Source organism: Sceloporus occidentalis, unplaced genomic scaffold (genome assembly GCF_023333645.1).
Source record: "Sceloporus occidentalis isolate IW3139 unplaced genomic scaffold, rSceOcc1.0.p SCAF_4, whole genome shotgun sequence".
Lineage (NCBI taxonomy): Eukaryota > Metazoa > Chordata > Lepidosauria > Squamata > Phrynosomatidae > Sceloporus > Sceloporus occidentalis.
In genome coordinates this window covers 42,092,550-42,113,830 of record NW_028316984.1, presented here as the reverse complement: position 1 = coordinate 42,113,830, position 21,281 = coordinate 42,092,550, and the positions used below count along the sequence as shown (strand labels likewise).

General features: G+C 40.6%; 1 protein-coding gene across 7 annotated transcripts in view; it reads right to left on the bottom strand.

Annotated features, from left to right (window-relative positions):
* LOC149313811 (sodium channel protein type 3 subunit alpha) overlaps window positions 1-18,976 on the bottom strand; it is a 94,256-nt gene extending 75,280 nt beyond the window's left edge. For all 7 annotated transcript variants that reach the window (XM_089519843.1, XM_089519847.1, XM_089519848.1 and 4 more), the window contains exon 1: window positions 18,911-18,976. The gene's annotated coding sequence lies outside the window, so the exon portion shown is untranslated. The remainder of the gene's footprint in view (window positions 1-18,910) is intronic.
* Between the last annotated feature and the right edge of the window lie 2,305 nt (window positions 18,977-21,281).

Genomic DNA, 21,281 nt, shown 5'->3' with positions numbered 1-21,281 from the left:
CTGCCCAATTTAGCTGGGATCTGGAGTTTGTAATCCTCAGCTACTTTTGCAACATTACAGCTGCTTATGGTAGAAAATAGTGTGCTTACTGTATTAATTCATGTATAAGTCTAGAAAATTTTGAAAATTGACCCCAAAAAACTGAGGCTACATATCCATAGGTTAATGTAAGCACTATACTTTAATTCGTATTTAAAAAAGAACCACCCCCTGGTGTAATCTCTCCCAGAACCACTGACCCCTACTCACTCATCCATCCCAGCTTTTAGTGTGAGCACAAACAGTGATGCCTGATGGAATTTTTTGGCATTGCTTTTCTTTGCTTCATTCTTTAGCTCCTTTGTTACATGCCCCTAGGTTTTACCCTCAATGTGTCCACAGGCCCTATCAAAATCCATAATTCTGGCTCCCGAACTTACCCTTATACACGAGGTCACATTATAGTCGAGTATATACAGAGTCGAGTATATTTGTTCATTTTTATAGAAGGTTCACTCTCAGCGCCACAAAATCCTTTAGACCACAGATGGATAACAGGTAGTTCCCTTCCAGGTTTTGCACTCACCCAGATCCTATGGACCCTACTCAACAGCCAGAGAAGGAATGTGTTTTAGGAATAAACATCCTAAAACACCCTCCTCCAGAGCAACTCCCCTCTCAAGCAAAATCCCCAGTCTTTCTTTGCCAAAAAATATGCAGATGTTGCGGCCACTTCTGTTTTGTTGCCCACCTCTTTAATTTTATTTAAATAACGGGGGCCTCATTCCCAATTACAGTACATTTGGTTTCTGATCAGAATTGATGAATCGGTTCAGCAGCAGAGCGTGGTTCACACATTTGCACCGATCAAAGCAGCTCCTTTTCTCCCAGTCAAACCCCGACTCTCCCAGTACAGAGCAAGGGGCCAGGGAAGGGGCAAGAGGCTGCAGTGGCAGAGGTTCCCTCCCTGCGCCTGATCCTTCATGGTGTGGGCGAGACATATGGCTGTGGAAGGCAGGAACACAGCAGCTCGGCAAAGGGGGACCAATGGCATTCTCCTGGAGAGGGAGGCCGGACCATCGGTGCCTCGTCACCACCTGTCCCCTGGGGTTGTTCAGGGGACTCCCCAGTGAGTACAGAGTGGAACCCCTGGGAGGAAGAAATGGGGGTTAGGGAAGCGGTGGCAGCAACAGTGATGGCCATTGCAGCAGCCTCCCAGGAAGCTTGGGAATAGGTTAGGGCTCCCCAGGAAGCTTGGGAAGAGAGGCAAGCCCACCTTCACCTACATCACAGGGAGCAGATTCGACTTGGTTCACACTTGGGCTGAATTTGAGTTATTGCAAAATAAACCAATTAATCAAAAAAGAAGCAGAAAAAATGAGCATCAAAATGGCATGGTTTAAATGGGTCTAGAGCATGGCCCCCTTCTCGGAATTGCTTCAGTGATTCAAATTTAGTGGGAACCAGGGACGTTTGAACCAGTTTGAATCAATTTGAATCCGATTCAATAGATAGTGGGATTGAGGCCATGGAAGAGTGTTTTTTACAGTGATATGGTCTGCAGGAGGTACAGGTGAGGGAGTGAAAACTGATCCCTAGATCTACTGAAGTGGTCTTCCTCCTCCTTAGAGGAGGAAGTTGGAGTATGCCAAGGGATCTTGTAGCAACTTTGAGACTAACTGAAAGAAGAAAGTTGGTAGCAAGAGCTTTCATAGACTTCAGCCTACTTCCTCAGATGTTTGAATTCTAATAAAAATGGTGAGTCTTTTTTTTTAAATGACACCTGCAAGTTAACAATGTATGTTTTGCACAAGGCTTACACCAGGCATGTACCCTAGCCCCTGAGGCTCCCCAACTTGCCCTCCTGGATCCTGAGAGCATACAAAAGTTCCTGCAAAATTTTAGCAGGATGATCTCAACCAAACAACTGTGATGGAAATTTGAAGGCAAACCTCTGCAGGAGCTCACTGGGGGCTTAATGATGGGGAGAAGAGAACAAGGAGCAAGAGGAAAGGTGGGGAAAGCAATGCAGAACAGCCTCCCCATGATACAAGAGACAACAACTACATGCTGCAAAGAAGTGCCAAAATGCCCACCTAGAAAAGATACAGAAACTTCCGACTTATTAAAGACAAAGAGAAGGCTAAGGAAAAATGGAGAAAAAAAACACCTCCCAATTTGCTTCTGTTGAGGGATCTGTACCTTTTCTTGGTGCCAAGAATTGCACCCTGTTTCAGGGGGAACTAAAGCAAGGCTCAACCAGCCACCTGCAGTGGCTAGTCAAGCATGCTTCAGTTTTCTCTGAAGCAGAAAGTTGAATCATGGTGCCATGCTGAGAGAAAAGGCAAAAACCCATTCACTGGAGGACTCAACAACCGTCTAGAAAGGCATGGGAGATATTTTTAGTTTTGAACATTCCAAAAAAGTTTATTAAAAAAGTAAACAATTGAAGGTTTCGTGTGTATGTGGCTTTCTTACACAACTCCTGACAATTGTCCACTTCAGCATCTGACGATTTTCTTAAAACAATATTCAGCTCCCAATGTGCTCTATGAGCTCCAGAAAGATTGATTTAAAATATATGTTTTACGTATCAAATGCCTTGTACAGTAGACATTCTTGCCAACAATTATGGTTAGTGATCAGAGATTCTTTATCTCTACATCCAAGGAAACTCTCAGATAAATATTATTTAAATCATAAAACTGTATTACTTGCTCCATTTAGATAAGAATAATTGGTTGTTGCCAGTGGCACTGGACAGTTCCCACAATGCTTAATTTCCTATGTGAGATTTATTTCTGTTTGTTCTTTCTTTCTTTCTTTCTTTCTTTCTTTCTTTCTTTCTTTCTCCATCCTTATCTTTATTATTTTCTTTCCCATTCCTGCAGATCTAAAACTGAGGCTGCAGATCAGTGTTTCATTTCTGGATAACCTCAGTTTTATTGAACACATGAATCATGTGGTTGTGAAGCTATTAAGACTGTTGGTGCGCTATTTTTTGACAAGACCAAGCAACCTACAAGAAGAAGAACTAAATGGGTAGCAATATGACTCCCTCCAAAGTAATTTCCCCCCCAAGGAATAAAAGAGGAAGGAGGGGGGAGGCAGATATGTTTCAAATTTTGGCATGTAGACAAGGAACTATTACAAGTAAGTATTAAAATAATTATTAACAAAGTGGTTCATGAATAAATATTTGGCTACCTTCTTTTCCCTTTCACATGGAGTGCAGTTGACCTATCCACAGATTCTTTAATCATGGAGTCAAGCATCCATTGCTTGAAAATATTCAAAATATAAATAAATTCCTAAACACAACCTTGATTTTGCCATTTTATAGAAGTGACACTATTTTATTTTGCCATTGCATTTAATGGCACTCAAGCATCCACAGATTTTGGTATCCACAGATTTTGGGGTGTGTGTGTGTGTGTGTGTGTGTGTGTGTGTGAAAATCAAATCTTATCAGATACCAAGAGCCCACTGTATAACAAACTTTACCTCAGATCCCTTAAAGGATTTGAGAGCAGATTTTTGGGGGAAGTTAACCACATAACTATCCATTTCTCCAGGTACCCACCGGGAGGTCAATAACTTGGCATGCTCATACAATTTAATTTAAAAACCAGTTAAACCAGTAGCCAATACTAAACCAAAACTCCAGTGTAAAACTACTTTGGCTTAAACTGAGGAATTTAACTTCCTTTCATAATTTCCAACTGTGTTTTTATTTTCTTTAAAAAAAAATCCTAGAGAAAGGAATGGTGGTGGGTATATACCCTGAAACTTTTACATTTACTGACACTGGCTTGTCAGTGGGTTCAATGAGGCCTGAAATATATGATGCCAAAGTTCAAGTGTTAGGGTTTAACAGTATACTAAGGAGACTCAAGATCAAGTCCATAGCTTGCTGTGAAACCTCAGGGGGCAGCCAAGTTGTTAACTGCTAGGTTGGTAACCAACTTCATCACTATTAGGTTGGTCACTATTTCTCCACACAATTAATCTCACAGAATCATAAGAATAACATGGTAGAAGGAGAGGAAAGAACAATGTACAGTGGGCCCTTGGCAGGGGTTTGGTTCCTGGACCACCTTGGATACTAAAATCGATGAATGCTCAAGTCCCTTTATATACAATGGCATAGTAAAATGCTGTCCCCTTTATATCAACTGGCAAAAATCAAGATTTGCTTTTTGGAATTTACATATTTTTAAAATATTTTCAATCTGTGGATGCTAGAATCTGTGGATAAAGAGGACTGATTGTACACTGCCCAATGTACGCTGCTTTGAATTCCTTGAAGGAAATAAAATAAATAGAATGGCTGTGTATGTACAACCTCATCCCAAAGAAACCACAAGTCCCTGACAGTTAATTATATCCTCATTGGAATCCTTGACTACATATCTGAGATACATATATGCCTAATACAAGAATTTATGAAGAATCTAGCCTGACATTTTAACAGAGTTTTAGTACTAACTGTTCCAGTACTTTGCTCTTCTTCTGGTTAACTGGTAACTGCCTGCAAGGAAATGTAACTCTCTTCACTAAGGTTCTCTCCCTATTAATAATTGCAGCTCAAATCTGATTCAAAACCCACTGAGGAAGAATTGGTTGTTGTTCATTTTGGTAGTAAACCACAGGAATCCTCTCTAGAATAATTTTGGTCCTACCTCATTTAATCCGCTCAACACACAACAGCTGCTGGAACATCATGTATGCAGTTCAAGAAAATGTACATTTGGGAGAATGTGAGGAAAAGAAACCTATGGTTTACTACATGTAACAACTTAAAAGAGAATTATTGGCCCTATACAGACATCCAAAATAAAGCTGCTTCGAGTCACTTTGGAGGTATGCTGTTTCAATGACACATGCGTCCTAAGAGTCCAGAAGCCGCACCAAAGCCACACTCCAGTTCTAAGGACTGGAGTGCAGCTTTGGTGCAGCTTCCAGACTCTTAGGACGGATGCATCATTGAAACACCATGCCTCCAAAGTGACTCGAAGCAGCTTTATTTTGGCTGTCTGTATCAGGCCATTATAAACTATTTTACAGATGGTACATGACTCCAACTAGGCTTGCTAAAATAGCCAAACATGGTAATTCAATATGTTGGAAATGTAAGAAAAAAGGTGGCTCCTTCTACCATCTTTGGTGGCAGTGCAATGTTGTTAAAAAAATTTGGAAACTGATTCATAAGAATATAGTTTGTACCCTAAAGAAAAATATACCCCTGAACCCAGAATTATTCTTGCTGAATATAACTGATGGAATACAGGACAATTTGGTTCAAGACGAATTAAGTACTTTACTATATATGATAACAGCTGCTCGATTGATTTGGGCAAAAAATTGGAAATCCAGCAGAACTCCAACAATAAGGGAATGGTCTTTGAAGCTGAATGAGCTAGCAACTTCGGATATGATATCAATGTCAAAAAATAATGGCCCTATACAGACAGGCCAAAATAAAGCTGCTTCAGGTCACTTTGGAGGTATGGTGTTTCAATGATGCATGTGTCCTAAGAGTCTGGAAGCTGCACCAAAGCTGCACTCCAGTCCTTAGGACTGGACCGTGGTTTTGGTGTGGCTTCTGGACTCTTAGGACGCATGATTCATTGAAACATCATACCTCCAAAGTGACTCAAAGCAGCTTTATTTTGGCCTGTCTGTATCAGGCCAATAGAACCTTGCAACAATATGAAGAGAAATGGGGTAAGATTTCAACATTATGGGAAAACAATTATAACGATGTATGATAGATAGATTCAATTTTTTTTTCTTTCCCTCTCTTAGGTATATTTTACTAAGTGATATTTGTATATATATGTAATACTTTATTTGTCTTATAATAATTAATAAAGGCATATAATACATAAAAAAAGAAAATGAACATTTTTTAAAAAAATGCTTAGTTCCTTTTTCTCATTCTTGCTAGCCTCATACTTAAAAACCCAAAGTTTCAGAGAACTCATCACACTATCAGCAGCCTTTATAACAGCTTATTGCTCTCAAATAATAATAAAATAATAACAGAAATAAGTTTCTATTTTGGATTTCATTTGTCCAGCTTTCTGCTTTAGCTGTCTACTTTTGTTATGTCTTAGCAAATTGCAGCGTCTTTGAATGTAGTGCTTTTATCTAACGTACTGTCACACTGTGGAAGTACAGCAAAGGTACTGACACAAACCATTTCTTCTAATGAGCCTTATTTTGCCAATGAGAAATAGAATGCAATGGTATTCTTGCTATATTTAACCTCTGGATCATTCAACAGCTTTCCCTAGCCTGAGGCCCTTTCACACTTCACAGTTATAGTATTGTGATTCCACTTTAATTGCCATGACTTCATCCTATAGATTCTGGGGTTTATAGTTTGGTCAGAGGCAACAGAGGAACTTCCTCTGGCAAACTGGTGGCGGTGTGTGCTTTCAAGTCATTTCCAACTTATGGCAACCCTAATGCAAATATATCATTGGTTTTTCTTGGCAAGATTTTTTCAGAGGAGGCCCCTCCCTAGCTGAAAATCCGAAGATTCCTTAGGATGTTGGCAAGGCAATTAAAGTGGAATCAGTGTACTGTAACTGTACTGTGTGGAAGGACATCCACAGTTCATCCAGTGACCATGCTTGCCTATAAAGATGGAAATTATACTACAACACATTTAGCAGGCAACAGATTGAGAAAAACGATGTAGGGCATATCATGTAGAGGTCTTTGATCTTTTCACTCTTGAAATGCACTTCTGATTCCATTCCAAAATATGAAACCCACTTCATTACCTTTTATACCTGGTGCCTACTCCCCCCCCCTTCTCTTTCTCCTCCTTATTTTTTCATTTTCTTTGACAATGAGAATGGACAAGCACTCCCACAATATTGTGTTTTTCAAGAAGGTGCCAACTACAACAGAGAGGAAGAACTAGTAGTTCATGTGTCACTTCCAATAGCCATTACCTCTGCTAGGTCCTCTTCTTCCTGAACCTTGCTATCCTACTTCAGTTTCTTTCACTCTTGTCCATCTTTGGGCAATGAAAATGCAACCATCCAATGTCCACCAAGAACACCCCCAAAAATCAACTGTCAGCAGCTAAGTCCTACAACACAATCCGATCTGCTAAGGCTCAATGGACAGAGGCTCACAACTTAAGGATTTGCATCAGGCACTTTTCAAATTACAATATACACAATAGTGAAAAGGGAAAGCAACATGTCCACACTGGTACACATGAATCACTTACTGTACGACCAAATTAGTACAGTAAATGGCCTGACACCACTTGTTATCACCTATTGCTCCCAGCTACAGCCATTCAAATATATAATAAAGTTACAGCCCATACCCTCTTATAGGCCTTTGGTGTTAAAAGTCTGTTGTGTTTCTGTTGCTTACAAATAAACCCAAAGCCTAAAAAACTTAGTCAGGCCTAATAAGCCACACAAGAAGGATCACACCCAGGGTTGCCCAGGTGTCCCTTATTTGAGGGCCAAAAAGCTTGTTCCTTACATGGCTGGCAGGTGGTCCTTATTATAAAGGATGTCCCTTATTTGACGGTTGGGAAGCTTTTCTTTTAATACAAACTGAACAAGAGGCCAAAAACAAACAAACAAACAAAAACCTGTATTGTAATTTGAGGTGTGGGCCCTTCAGGAAAACAGAAATGTACTGTAATTTATGAGTGCAGATAATGTTAATTTTACAGAGAAATACATGGCTAAATTAACTGAAATTAGTGTTTTCCTTTGATATTTAGGTAGAACACAAACTTGTGAACACCTGCTTCCTGGTTGTTAACCCAGCATGTCATGGGTTTTGACAGTCCCTTTTTGCTATTTTGAAAGCCTAGCAATACTAATCAGACATAGGAGATTATCACACGCCAAATCTGTGCTGGAATAGACGTGGGTTATAATTGTCACCAACTGATCTTATCACACTGCCCCGTACCCAGGCAGTAGTCAGCCTATATCAAACCTTGGCTTCACCTGCAACTTTTCATGAATGAGATTTTCCCATTCTTGAAAAGCTGCTGGAGAAGTTCAGGTTGAATACAGGCTGCCTACTGCCTAGGCATAGGGCAGTGCAATAAGATCTGAACAACCCACGTCTTTTCTGGTGTGGATTTGGCATGCGATAAACTCGTAAGTGACAAATCCAGATGACCTATCCTCTGTTCACATATCTACTCTGGCAACATTATTAGTTACCTGGGCCGCCTTTGTATTGCAAAAATACAGTGGACCCTTGTTATACGCTGGGGTTTGGTTCCAAGATCCCCCATGGATAACAATATCCGTGTATGCTCAAGTCCCATTAAATACACTGGCATAGCAAAATGGTGTCTCTTATATAAAATGGGAAAATCAAGGTTTGATACTTGAAATATATACTTTTTTGAACATTTTCAAACCGTGGATGCTTGAATCCGTGTATAAAAAAATCTGTGTATAAGAAGGGCCAACTGTAATACAGTTTGTCACCACTTTACCTGCTATGGCCCAATGCTAAGGAATTATGGAATCTGGAGTTTTGTGAGATATTTAATTTTTTCTGCTCTGGTACCACAACAAACTACAAATCCCAGATTTCATAGCATTGAGCCATGGCAGTTCAAATGGTGTCAAACTGCATTAATTCTGCAGTGCAAATGATGCTCTAGTAATGCAACCTTCCCCAATTTGGTATTGGCCAGATGATTCAAACTTCAGCTCCCATGATCAGTTATGATTGGTCATGTAAGCTGGGGCTGAAATGAATTATATGATGGAATTTTATTCTCTTTCTTTTGCTCCTACACCTCCCAAAAACTAGTTTCCTAGCTAGCAGGAGAAGGTTTTTAGAATCTATGAAGCACTGCAGGAGGAAGGGGATTCTGCTGGTACAGACAAAAGGCAATCTACTGCATTGAGGCCATAAACTTTTAACCTATTCTCCATATTTTGACTCTTCCACACCAAACTGTCCCAAGTAATCTCAATAAAATTCACAACAACACTAACTTTTCCCCAAGGCCAAGCAAGTATGTGCTGAAATGATATGGTGTTTGCATAAATTTAAGATTGCAAACCTAAGCATCCTTTTTTAAAAAAAAGTTAGGTTTCATTAAATTCAATGACAGTGAAGGTCGTGCGAAGCTAGGAGTGCAGAACTGGTGGTAGAATTTCTTCATTCTTCAGCTAAGAAACGACTAAGTGTCTCATCAGCTGACCAACTTGCTTTTCTGAGGTAAGCTTACAGGTTTAGATAATAAGGAAAATCACTGATTGCAAGAATAAAAAATAAATCAATTCTAAATCCCACAGTCACTTCATTTGTTAAGCAGTGTATAATTCCTTTCCCCTGTTTCAACTGAAAAGAAGCAGCAATAATCAGTACATGTGATCAAATTCTGTACCACAGAAGGTGAAATCATTTCGTTAAAATATATAATAGTCATCTTGAGAACTGAGAAGGGAGCAATCAGTAAAACTGGTGTTGAACAGAACCATGGGGGGGGGGGATATTCATTTTAGTCCAGGGGAAAAACGTGTAACTTTCTAGATAAAACTGACTACAGCTCTCATCATCCCTCACGGTCACATATGCTGTGTAGGAGTGATAGGAGTTGTGTCCAGCATCTGGAAGGCCACAAGCTCCTTTGCACACTCAAATTCATAGCCACCATTTGCGACAAACAATTCCAAAAAAGTCAGCTTGAATCTTTTTATACCACTAATGTTAACAACACACTTCCTTCCATGAGCATGGCATAAGCAAGTCTGGATATTTACAATACAAGAGTAAAAGAGCACGTATCGTGCAAAAATCCCACTTCAGACATTACAGGAAAAGAAGGAAAATAGATGTGCAAGAAATTCACATTCCTGTAAGGCTCTGTTCTCTAAAGTATCTGAATAGTGACTCCTAAAGTTGAGAAAGTGAAAAAAAAATCTCTCACATTCCAGTTTTCATCCTATGACCTTGCATTTCCGGATATATATTTACTGCTGATCTGAAGAATAACTCTTTATCTGTTGTCAAGAGATGTGGATTGACTTTAACAATGAACAGTACAAGCAATAATATGTACCCTGGTCCCTGTTAGTAAATTCCTCTGTTTTGATCGTCAAATAATTTTGTTTACTGTTTATTTGTAATATTTTTACAAATTTCTAAGCAGATAATAAAAATATATATAACTACTAAAATTAGATGTGCACCTAATGCACACTTAAGTACATTAGTAGTGTTCAAACTAATGTTTCACTCCTCCTGCATTCTACCTATGCCAGAGGGGGAGAGTGATGGAAAGAGAAAGAAAACTTGCGCATAGAAAAATTAGCACAAAAGAGGATTTCTGATAATTATGACACAGAAAACATGCTTTTTCATTCATGTGACCATAAATGTTTGACTTTCTGAAAAAGCCATACAGGTTACAGCAGCAATCCAAAACAGCAATGCACTTCATGAGAACTCAACTCACTACCAGCAGAGTTAATGTGACTGCCAAGTATTTAATGGGTTGCTCAAGGCATGTCTCAACTGATCTTGGAACTTAAGCATGGTCAGCCCTGGTTAGTAATTGTATAGGAGACCAGATGTTATAAGCTATTTGATTTAATTTCTTTTCATTTATTTATATCTTGCTTACAACTTACAAACTGTTGGATTGCCCTGCCAATCTAAAAGAAGACATGACACAAAGGAGAAGGGGCTGGCAGTGGAAAAAGGGATCAGGTCCAGCAGATACTGCCAGTTCTTCTCTATATTCTCTGTATTTGAGAGGAAGGTACTAGTAAAACCACCTCTCAGTATTCCTTCGCTAACCCCCCCCCCCGCACTGAATTCATGATGTTGCCATAAATTGACAAGTGACTTGAAGGTACATGCGCACACACATTGGGTCTTTACCAGATGGCTATCTCTAGATATTCATAATTATTTTCTCCAAACTGGCATACTGTGTACCTCTCTGAGCATCCTGGTGGAAAGAGGAATATAAATAAGAGAAATAAATTACTCAACAGGCCAGCCTTCAAATGCTGTCTTGACTGTATGTCAATTTGGACAAAAACTGACCATTATCTACATTTTAAGATAATAAATGTGATAAAATCAACATCATAGATAATCCTGCTATGAGCTGCAAATGGAAAAGAAAATGGCATTCTCACAAAGAAGAAAGAATTATACTGGGGTAAACATGGTTAACTAGATACTGAAGCATGACAGAGCTGATTTAAACCATATTCACACCTGTCGCTGAATTCTGGGCTATATCATGATAATGCTCCAGTTTAAGCTAGGCAAGCCAGATGACTTTTTATAATTTACATCAGTTACTAGTGGCCTTTTGCAACTAGAATTTAACACTTTCTAATACAGGGGTAGGCAACCTGCGGCCCGCGGGCCGGATGCGGCCCGGCGAGGCCTTGGGACCGGCCCCAGCCCAGTCCTGCCACCGATTGCCACCAGGGCCTTTGGGGGGGCAATTGTCTATAGAAGCCTCAGAAACATGCATTTATATTAACATTTTTTTAAAAATCAGCAATTTTTTTCGCGTGTCCTCCATTTTTTTTAAAAAAGTGTCTTCCATTTGAAAATTTTGTCCTACATTTGCCCTGGTTTATTTATATATTTAATTTTTTTTTAAAAAAAATATTTAATTATTTATTTTTTGGCTTCGGCCCCCCAGTTGTCTGAGGGACAGCAACCCGGCCCCCGGCTCAAAAAGATTGCCTACCCCTGTTCTAGTACTTTTTCTTACAATGGAATAGACAAGAATCAGAACCTTTAATTTTTTTTATATTTTCCAGCATCATTTTGGTACTCTCATACTGTAGTGGACATAATCGCTGTAACTCTTTATATACTAAGATGGGCAACTTGTGGCCCTCCAGATGTTACTGAACTGGAACTCCTATCAGCCTAAACAACACAATCTAAGGCAAGGGCTGGTGGGAGTAGGGTTGCCATATCCCGGCTGGGGGTGGGACTTTCTCGGTTTGGGGCGTGGCCACACGGTCCCGCCCCAGTTTGGCCCCGCCCCCGGGACCCCCCCCCCCCCACCGACGGCAGGCAGGGAAAAGAGCCTCGCCTCAGCAAGGCTCGTTCCCTGCTTGGCCTCCTCCGCCGGCCAGGGAGGCGGCCTGGGAGGGCCAGGGGAAAGGGTCTCGCCTCGGCAAGGCCCTTTCCCCCTTCCTTGCTGCTTTCCCCGCCGGCCACGTAGGCTTGAAGGCAGGGGCGAAGGGTCTCGCCTCGGGGAGACCCTTTTCTCCCTGCCTTGAAGCTTCCTCCGCCGGCCAGGGAAGCTTGAAGGCAGGGAGGAAGGATCTCTCCGTGAGGGGAGACCCTTTTCTCCCTGCCTTGAAGCTTCCTCCGCCGGCCAGGGAAGCTTGAAGGCAGGGAGGAAGGGTCTCTCCCCGAGGGGAGACCCTTTCCTCTCTGCCTTGAAGCTTCCTCCGCCGGCCAGGGAGGCTTCAAGGCAGGAAAAAGAGCCTTTCTTCTTCTTTCTCCTCCTCCTCTTCTTCTGTCTCCTCTCCTCCTCCTCCTCTTCTTCCTCCTCTTTTTCCTCTTCTTCCTCCTCCTCCTCTTCTTCTCCACCTCATCCTTCCCCTCTTCCTCCCCTTTTTCTTCCTCTTCTTCCTCCTCCTCCTTTACCCCTCCTCCTCCTCCTCTTCCTCTTCCTCCTTTTCTTCTTCTCCGCTTCCTCCTCCTCTGCTTCTTCCACTCTTCCTCCTCCTCTGGTTTTTGGCCAGAAAGGGAAGCACATTTCTGCCATCTGTCTAGGAATAATGCCAAATGTCCTCCATTTTTATCATGCCTAAGAAACATGCATTTATATGAATTTTTTTAAAAAAACCATCAATTTTTGAGCGTCCTCCATTTTTCAAAATGTGTCCTCCATTTGAAAATGTTGTCCTACATTTGTCCTACATTTGTCCCAGTTTGGCGGTCCTGACTTATGGCAACCCTAGGTGGGAGCTGCAATCCAATAGCATCTTGAGGACCCCGTTACACATCCATGCTCAGTACCAGTACAATGAATCAGGGGTAAAAAATACAGACCATACCAGATGTTTTTGGACTTCAACTCCCAGCAGACCAATGCAGCATAACCAATGATGAAAAGTACAGGTATACCACAGTTAACAAAGTAGATGAATTCATGGGCATTACTAATTAAAAAAAAACCTGGCAGAAATAACATTGAAAAAATAGCTGTAAGTTCCTGTACCATAAAGAAGAGGAGGAGGAGGAGTTTAACACCTTTCGGCAAACTTTTTATTCAAAACTAACAATACACACATGTGAAATGAAACAGTCAGGTCTGTGAAGCCTTGCATGGGTAAAAAAAAAACCCAACACATTTTGAACCTTCTAGAGAGGCTACTTGAACGCTTTTTTCCAAAGCACATTCAGGGCTGAGTTTTTCCTTTGGCCAGTCTCCATTTTGCTTCTGATTTCCATACAGATTTTTTAAAATGAGTTTTAACATGATGGGGGGAGCCAACAAGGCAGGCAGATTTGTTTTCCCCCTTTCTCTCTGTTTTACTGCTGATGTATGCACAGTAAGGCATTCTAGAGGCAGCTGCTGTTTACCTTGCCTGTCATGGGCAGGCAGACATGGCTATAATAAAATAGATTAGAATCTAATCTCATTCTTTTCCAGCTTTTATTTTATTGTTTACTGCAGACATTCTGCTGCAACCTGACACAAAATGTCTATGTTTTTCCAACCCTTCTTCACCAACCCCACAATACTGGTGCTGCTGATGGAGAATGAGGAAGAAAATGTGATCCGACATGGCATAAAAATGCCTTTCTTAAAAGAAGCTTCTTTGTCAGAGGCTTTGTTCCCTGAGGTTTGCCTGTACTGGAAGCTAAAGTTCAACAACAGCTACAGAACTGAATAATTGCAACCAATATGTATGGATTAGAGCAATTAAATTCAGCTACACAGATTTCCAATCACACAGCCTATGAGCTCCTCCAAACATGTGTTCCCATCCATTGCACATTCAGTGACAGACTGAAAAGGAAATTCTACACAAAGAGATGGAATCCATGCATCCAGATTCCTCTGTGGAGGATACCTTACAGACTACTACACAGAGTATGGACAGCAGGTGTGGCCAGCTCATCACACAATCAGTAAATAGCACGGTGCTGTGGGAAGAGCTATGATCTATTGACAGTTCCCATTGCTATACTTTATATTTATATATTTATATTTAATTATCATGTTGTGAGCATGAGACATCCAGCAAGAAACACTAAGCCAAATCTGCCATAAATACAAGCCAACCTGATGAAAATCACAGTTCCACTGGTTTTCACACATGCACTCTTGATTCATATGGATAAACGCAAATAGAAAATTAATTACTTGTTAGCAACAGCCCAGAGAGCAAGTACTTCATCTCAAGCTCAGCCTCCCACCTTATGCCAAGAGACATTGTTCTCTGGCAAATATATGGGAAAGATTCAGGGAAACATCTGGTCCTACAAGACACAGCAAATTCTGTCCACAAACACCAAGAGACAGGACTTTTCCATTTAGAAAAAGAAAAATCAAGAAAAGCAGAGCCCGAGAAAAATCACTCTTTCAGCCTAAGAGGAAGGCAATGGCAAACCCACTGTGAAGAAATGTTGCCAAGAAAACACTATGAACTGAGCTGATTTGAAGGTATATCTTAATAACACATTTCAACTATTAAATATGGATGGGTAATAATAACAGCAGAATGATCTGACCAGAACACCATAGCTTTCAACTTGGCTTCCATTTGCAAATTTAATTTTTCAAGGCCATATGCAATCCAGTTAGAGTTACTACCTTGTACAGCTTTGAGAGGCAGGAATTCAACAGGTGGAGACATTCTAACATGGAGATGCAGTACAAGGAAAACCTTCCCCTACTGAATTTCTACTTTAGTCCATTAATGAAAACTACATGCAAACTTTGTAATAGCTGCAGAATTAATCTTTTTCAGTTCAGTGCAAGACATACTACCAGTAGTAATGTCCAGCCCAGTCACCCCTAATTGCCATAGCATCCTTATCACAGGGGAGATGGAGGCAACTAGGCCACACTACAGGGTGTCCTCTTTTCAGAGACTCCACATGGTTGCTGCTGTGTGTGTATAGCCAAGTTGCTGTCAACCCCATTAATTTCATGGGCAAGGAATACTCAGAGATGGTTTTGCCAGTTCCTTCCTCTGAAATATAACCTACAACATCTGGTATTCACTGGTGGTCTCCTAGCCAAGTGCTAACCAGGCTGACCCTGCTTAGCTTCTAAGATCAGACAGGATCTGGTGACTTTAGACCCTATAGTTACTGATACCTTTTTCTAAGCTCTGAACCAACATCAGATGTTGAGGGTCTCCCCAGTTTTATGGCAGCACGGTTGTTCTCTTTTCAGAGCCCAGATAAGGCTTTCACAATCCTGTCTGTACTCTTAATATGGAAAGAAAGTTCTCAGTTTACGTAAAGGCAAAACTCAACAATATGGATTTTAATGGAAAAGCTGCCCATTGTGCCCTGCTCCAATGGGCCACTCTGAGAACAGCTGCAGGAACAAATGAAGAACATCTTCTCTGTACAGACAGCCTCAAGGACTGAGGTTCTGTATTTGACAGACAGGGAGAATAGGATAGGGTAAGGTGTAAGCCCAGCCAGGGTAGAGGAAACTGCATACCTACAGTGTGATACGGGAACAAGTACCACTAGACCCAGTTGGACTTCTTTTGGCACACATGCAAGAGAAGGCATTTTGTCAACCAAAATACTGGTTATGAGCCATTAATCATTTTATCATAACAATATCTCACATGCCTGAGAGTTTGTTTGTGTGCTGATTTGCAAATGTGGGGAGGCTACATTCCCCCCCAAAACTGGAAGTGGGAACAAATGCTGACCTACATATACATACACACACCCAGTCCTTGGTGTGGATAGGCCTTTTCACCCCACCATCTATTTTGAGGGTGCACCCTTTCTTCCCACTGTGCAAACCAATGGAAACACTGATGTTTCCTGTAATCCCTGCCTGCCTAAAATGGCCTCATGCATCCCAAAGGCTCTGCTATCCTGGCCAAATGCCATTAAGGTGAACTGAAATGATGTTTTATTTCATATCTGTGTTTATATCTTATCATCAATTTATTATTAGCCAAATTGAGAAGTGACATGAATTGAAAAGCAAGATCAATTTTTAAATAAACAAACAGTACCTAATATTATGCACAGTTATTAAACTGGCTACTGACCCAATGCCTTTTGAAACAGATGGTTTAGCTTCATGTTAAGCAGTTATAATAATAATAATAATAATAATAATAATAACAACAACAACAACAACTTTATTACGGCCATTTGGCCAGCACAATTACAAAATTCCAGTTTAAAACACAACAGATTAGAGAATATAAACAAATTACAGTCTATAAAAAGTAAGGATAAAAAGCAATGATAGGACAGCATGATCAGGCAAACACACAACAATGAGTGTTAAGCAGTTAAGTCTACAGAAGGTTATCAGGAGAATTTTAACCATTGGACTCCTACCCTAGATTCCTGATTAGATGAAGATGGATGACCAATTCTATGGGCCACATTGCCAGCTATTGCAGATTCCTTGATATCCCATGCAGCTTCTCTGCCTTGGAACCATACAATTCCTAGTTTTGTAGGAACACACTCTTCCCAGACTAGTCCTTCAATTGTGGTCCGTGGCACTCATCACCCTCACATAACACTAACATAAGACTTTCAAAACTATATAAAAAATACATGTTAGGGCCATGCCCTAAGCTGATCATCTAGATAAACCCAAACTACTCTAATTATTCTAGGAGTAATAATCTTCATCCTGGATAAGAAGTTGACAGAGAGCAGACATAGCTAATTGGCAATGGATTCCCATTGGTGATCTATGTTGCTTATGTCACATTATCTCACTTCTGCCCTTGGCTTAAAAAAAAGCCAAGACATTTTGTAATTTAAAAGCAGCTTGTACGGTACATATGTAATGAATATTGACATATAGGCCACAATCTCTTGGCCTCTACTCCATAGTAGTGTGGAGCATAAGTCAGCTGCAGATATTTGTTTGAAGCAAGCAGCTGGATGAAGTGCAAGTATAACCTCAGGTACATTAAAAGAAGGACGAAGCAGCACAAAACAGCATCAGCTTCATAACACACAAGCAAGCTAGAAGGCAGATTGACTGAGGGGAAATAATTTACATTCCTCGGGCAGTGATTCCTCATGCTCCATAAGAAGCAGAGATCCATGTAAAGCAAAATATGCTGAAGTGTCAGCACAAACAGAAGCAGAAATCTGTAAAGACTTTAATTTTTTTAAAAAAATGGTGCCAGATCAAACAATCAAAAATCCTTTATCTGACATGATTTGTTGCAATCAGGAACAATCTGTAGGCTAGAGCTACACATCCTACCCAAGAATTGTCAGATTCTTTCCAAACATAAAATTCATTAATCCTCATGGCCATGTTATCTATGTCAATTAATCTAAGACGCTGCTTCTCAGTACCTACAATCTAGGCCACCATTCCAAAAAACTCCTGTTGCATATCCTGGATGGAGCCCCATTTTGATAGAAGTGTATCACACACAATTTATTCCAAACCTAATAGGAAATAAACTACCGGAGGGGAAAATACAAAATAAAACAAGGCACTGTAATTAGCAAGCTCACAAATTTCAATATCCACAGGCAAAATAGATTTATTAGCATCAGCTACCTGTCTCAAGCCAAACACATCTGAAAACAGTGCTTGGTTACCTAGTTACAACAAACGATTATTAACATGGTCTAAGGATGCACATCAATAGAGCCTCTCACAAACAGCACATTTAAAATACATGTGATGGTCTGCTTTCCTAACAGGCCTTGCACCCAGAGAGAGGGAGTGGGTTGTTGATATTATGGATTGAAATGGGGCCTTCATTCATCATCACTCATCTGGATGCCATGTTCCTCCCCACATGAAACCTGTCTCGGGGTGAAAGGGAGGGATCTCGCACATAATGCTGTAACGTTTACAAAAACATGAGAAACTGGATTTGTCATTTTCAGAGAGCACAGCTGAAAAAGGTATAAACAAGACGCAATACTGTACAAGCATACTCCTTGTGACCCTTGAATGTGAGCCCTTCATAACCACATCTGATTTTAATTCTTAATGCTAAGGCACCAGGTACATATTATTCCTTTTCACTTAGGAGCAAGATTATCTCTACTGGAAATCCAAAGTGCCTCCTATGCCTCCCTGTTGTTAAAAAAAAGACCACATCTTACAATTTGATTCCACAAAGGGGAGAAGGTAATATCTACAGTCCTAGGCCAGGTTTTAAGATCAGAAGCCTATGCATGTCTACTCAAAAGTAAGCCTCCCAAAATGCAATTGGGCTTACTCTCAGGTAAGCATGCACAAAGCAAGTGGAAAGCAGGAGGAGGGAGAAGAAGAGGAAGAGGATGCACCACCAAAGCAGCCACCAGCCCAGCAGCATCCCCACATTTGGACAATTTCTGAACTGAAATGGCTTTCAGTTCCTCCCCCATTTTATCTGTACCCCAAGACCAGAGACTGCAAAAACCAGATCCCCTCTTTCCCAGGGATTTCTGGTTGCTAAGATCCCATCCTCTGCCTGAAGAAATGCTTTGCCAGCTTACCTGATGAGATGGGAGGGAGAAATCACAGCCCAGCATCCAGACAGCAAGATTATGCTTTAAATAATAATAATAAAAAATATCAACCAGCAACAACAAATAAACAGCTTCCTCTGGTAATAATGGTTCAGGTTTCTGACCACAATGCTTTATAGCTACATCTTCCTTTTAATTGCAGTATTCTCAGTGGAAAAGGAGAGGAGAGAGAGAATATATATATATATACCCCCACATAGACCTTTCCAGAATCCTCTTTGCTTCTGCCTCCGCTTCCTGTTCTCTGCCTCACTCTATGGTACCCAACATATATCAGAAAACAGCACATTAGGAGGTGGGGAGAGTGGGGATGGAGAGAGAAAAAGGATGAGGGGGTGGGAGGGAGGCAGCACCTAACCTGGCACTGCCACCTACTGGCACAGAGTGCAAATAAAGGAGAAGTACCACTTTTTGGAGCTGAGGCTTGAATCAACAGCTTTACATCCTAGCTGGGTTCCTCCAGGCACAAAAAAAGCAAACACAGGCACACGCACCAACTGGGTGCAGAGAGGAGATGCTACCCATTGCCAAAGACAAGTGGTTTTCATTTCAGAGATGGCCACATAATTCCCCATCTCCTTTCTTTTTTATATATATTTTTATTTTAAAATTCAAATAATCTTTATTTTAAAAAATCACATGTAAAAACATCTCCAGATGGCCCTCCACATCCACGGATTTTTTTAAACCACGGATTCAACCTTCCACAGTTTGAAAATATTCAAAAACTATATAAATTCTAATAAACAAACCTTGGTTTTTGCAATTTTGTAGAAGAGATAACCATTTTACTATGCCATTGTATTTAACAGGACTTAAACATCCACTGATTTTAGTATCCACAGGGTCAAATATATACAAATATCATCCATCCATCCATCTGTATATAATATCATCCAACTAACATCTACAATGTATCATCAGCATTATCATAATAGGGTGTTTAGATACCACAAATGTCTTCTGGCTATTGAATAAAATACCTATTAACATTAGGATTCGTCCCAGAGTTACCCTGCTCTCTTCACCTTCTTCATCCTTCCTTTCAAGTCATCTCCTTTAATCTTCCACATCTGCATCCTTCCTATATTTTCTCTCACTTCCCCTTCTTCCTTCTTCTTCTTCTCTCTACCCTTTCCCTCTTCACCTCCATCTAAACAAACATCTTCCTACCATCTTCTCACATACTCTCACATACACCTTCAACTTTCTTTTTTTGATGCCTTGTCCAAGACAGGCACCCTGCTTTAGAAACATGCAACAAGTAGGAAAACAGGAAAGCAGGCCACAGTGTTTCAGAACTGCCTCCCTAGGGCTGCATCTGCACTGCAGAATTAATGCATTTTGACACCACATTAACTGCCATGGCTCACTCCTATTGAATTCTGGGATTCATAGTTTTGTGTGCTATTTAGCCTTCTCTGTCAGAGAGCTCTGGTGCCACAACAAACAAACCCCAGGATTCTATAACTGTGGCTCGTCAGAAGCTTTATTTCCATCATCCATTTGTGTTGTTGCTGCTGCTGTTGCTGCTGTGTGCTTTCAAGTCATTTCCAATTTATGGTGACCCTAAGGTGAATCTATCATGGGGGTTTGTTGGCAAGATTTGTCCACAGGGGGTTTGGCATTGCCATCACCTGAGACTGAGAGAGCATGATGCAGTTGGTTTCAAGGCCAAGTGGGTGATTGAACCCTGATCTCCAGAGTCACAGTTCAGCATTGAAACCACTACATCACACTGGCCCTATCACCCATACCCACCCACCAATTATTATTAACTCAATACTCCTCCTACCTGTTCTGTTTATTTGTTTCTTTATTAATATGGATACAAGCAGTTCTGTATTTAGTTCTTTAAATCGTTGCATCCTGTTTCTCTTCACAACTTGAACTCAGAAGTGGCTCACGTGATAAAACATAATTAAAATGTGCTAAACAAATCCAATATAAGATTCGACAAAAATCAAATAACCAGCAACCAGTCACAAAGGCAATGGTGCTGAGATAAAACTGAAATGGTAAGATCTAAGAAAAGTAATCAGCTAAAAGCCCTTCTGGAGCAGCCATGTGTTGGCCAGACGCCTGAAGTAATAAAATGTCAGGGCCTGGCAAATCTCCTCAGGGAGGGTGTTTGGCACCATCCATGGACTGTAAGTAGTAAGATGAGGAAGTTTTTTATGTCCCACTAGCAGCTGAGGAAATATATAAATTCAACCTAGACAGGGAAGTAATTGAAATAGTTAAAGATTTCCTGTGCCTTGGATCAAACATTGATCAGAAGGAGACTGCAGTCAAGAAATCAGAAGAAGACTAGGAATGGGAAGGGCAGCTATAATAGAAGTATATAAGATCCTAAAGGGTAAAGATATACAAATGAACCCTAAAATTAGAATTGTTCAAGCCATTATATTCCCCATCACCATATACAGATGCGAAAGCTGGACAGTGAAGAAAGCGGATGAGAATAGCAACTTATTTGAGATGTGGTGCTGGAGAAGAGTGCTGAGGATACTGTGGACAACCAAAAAGGTAAATGGGTCCTTGAACAGATCAAGCCTGAAATCTCCTTGGAA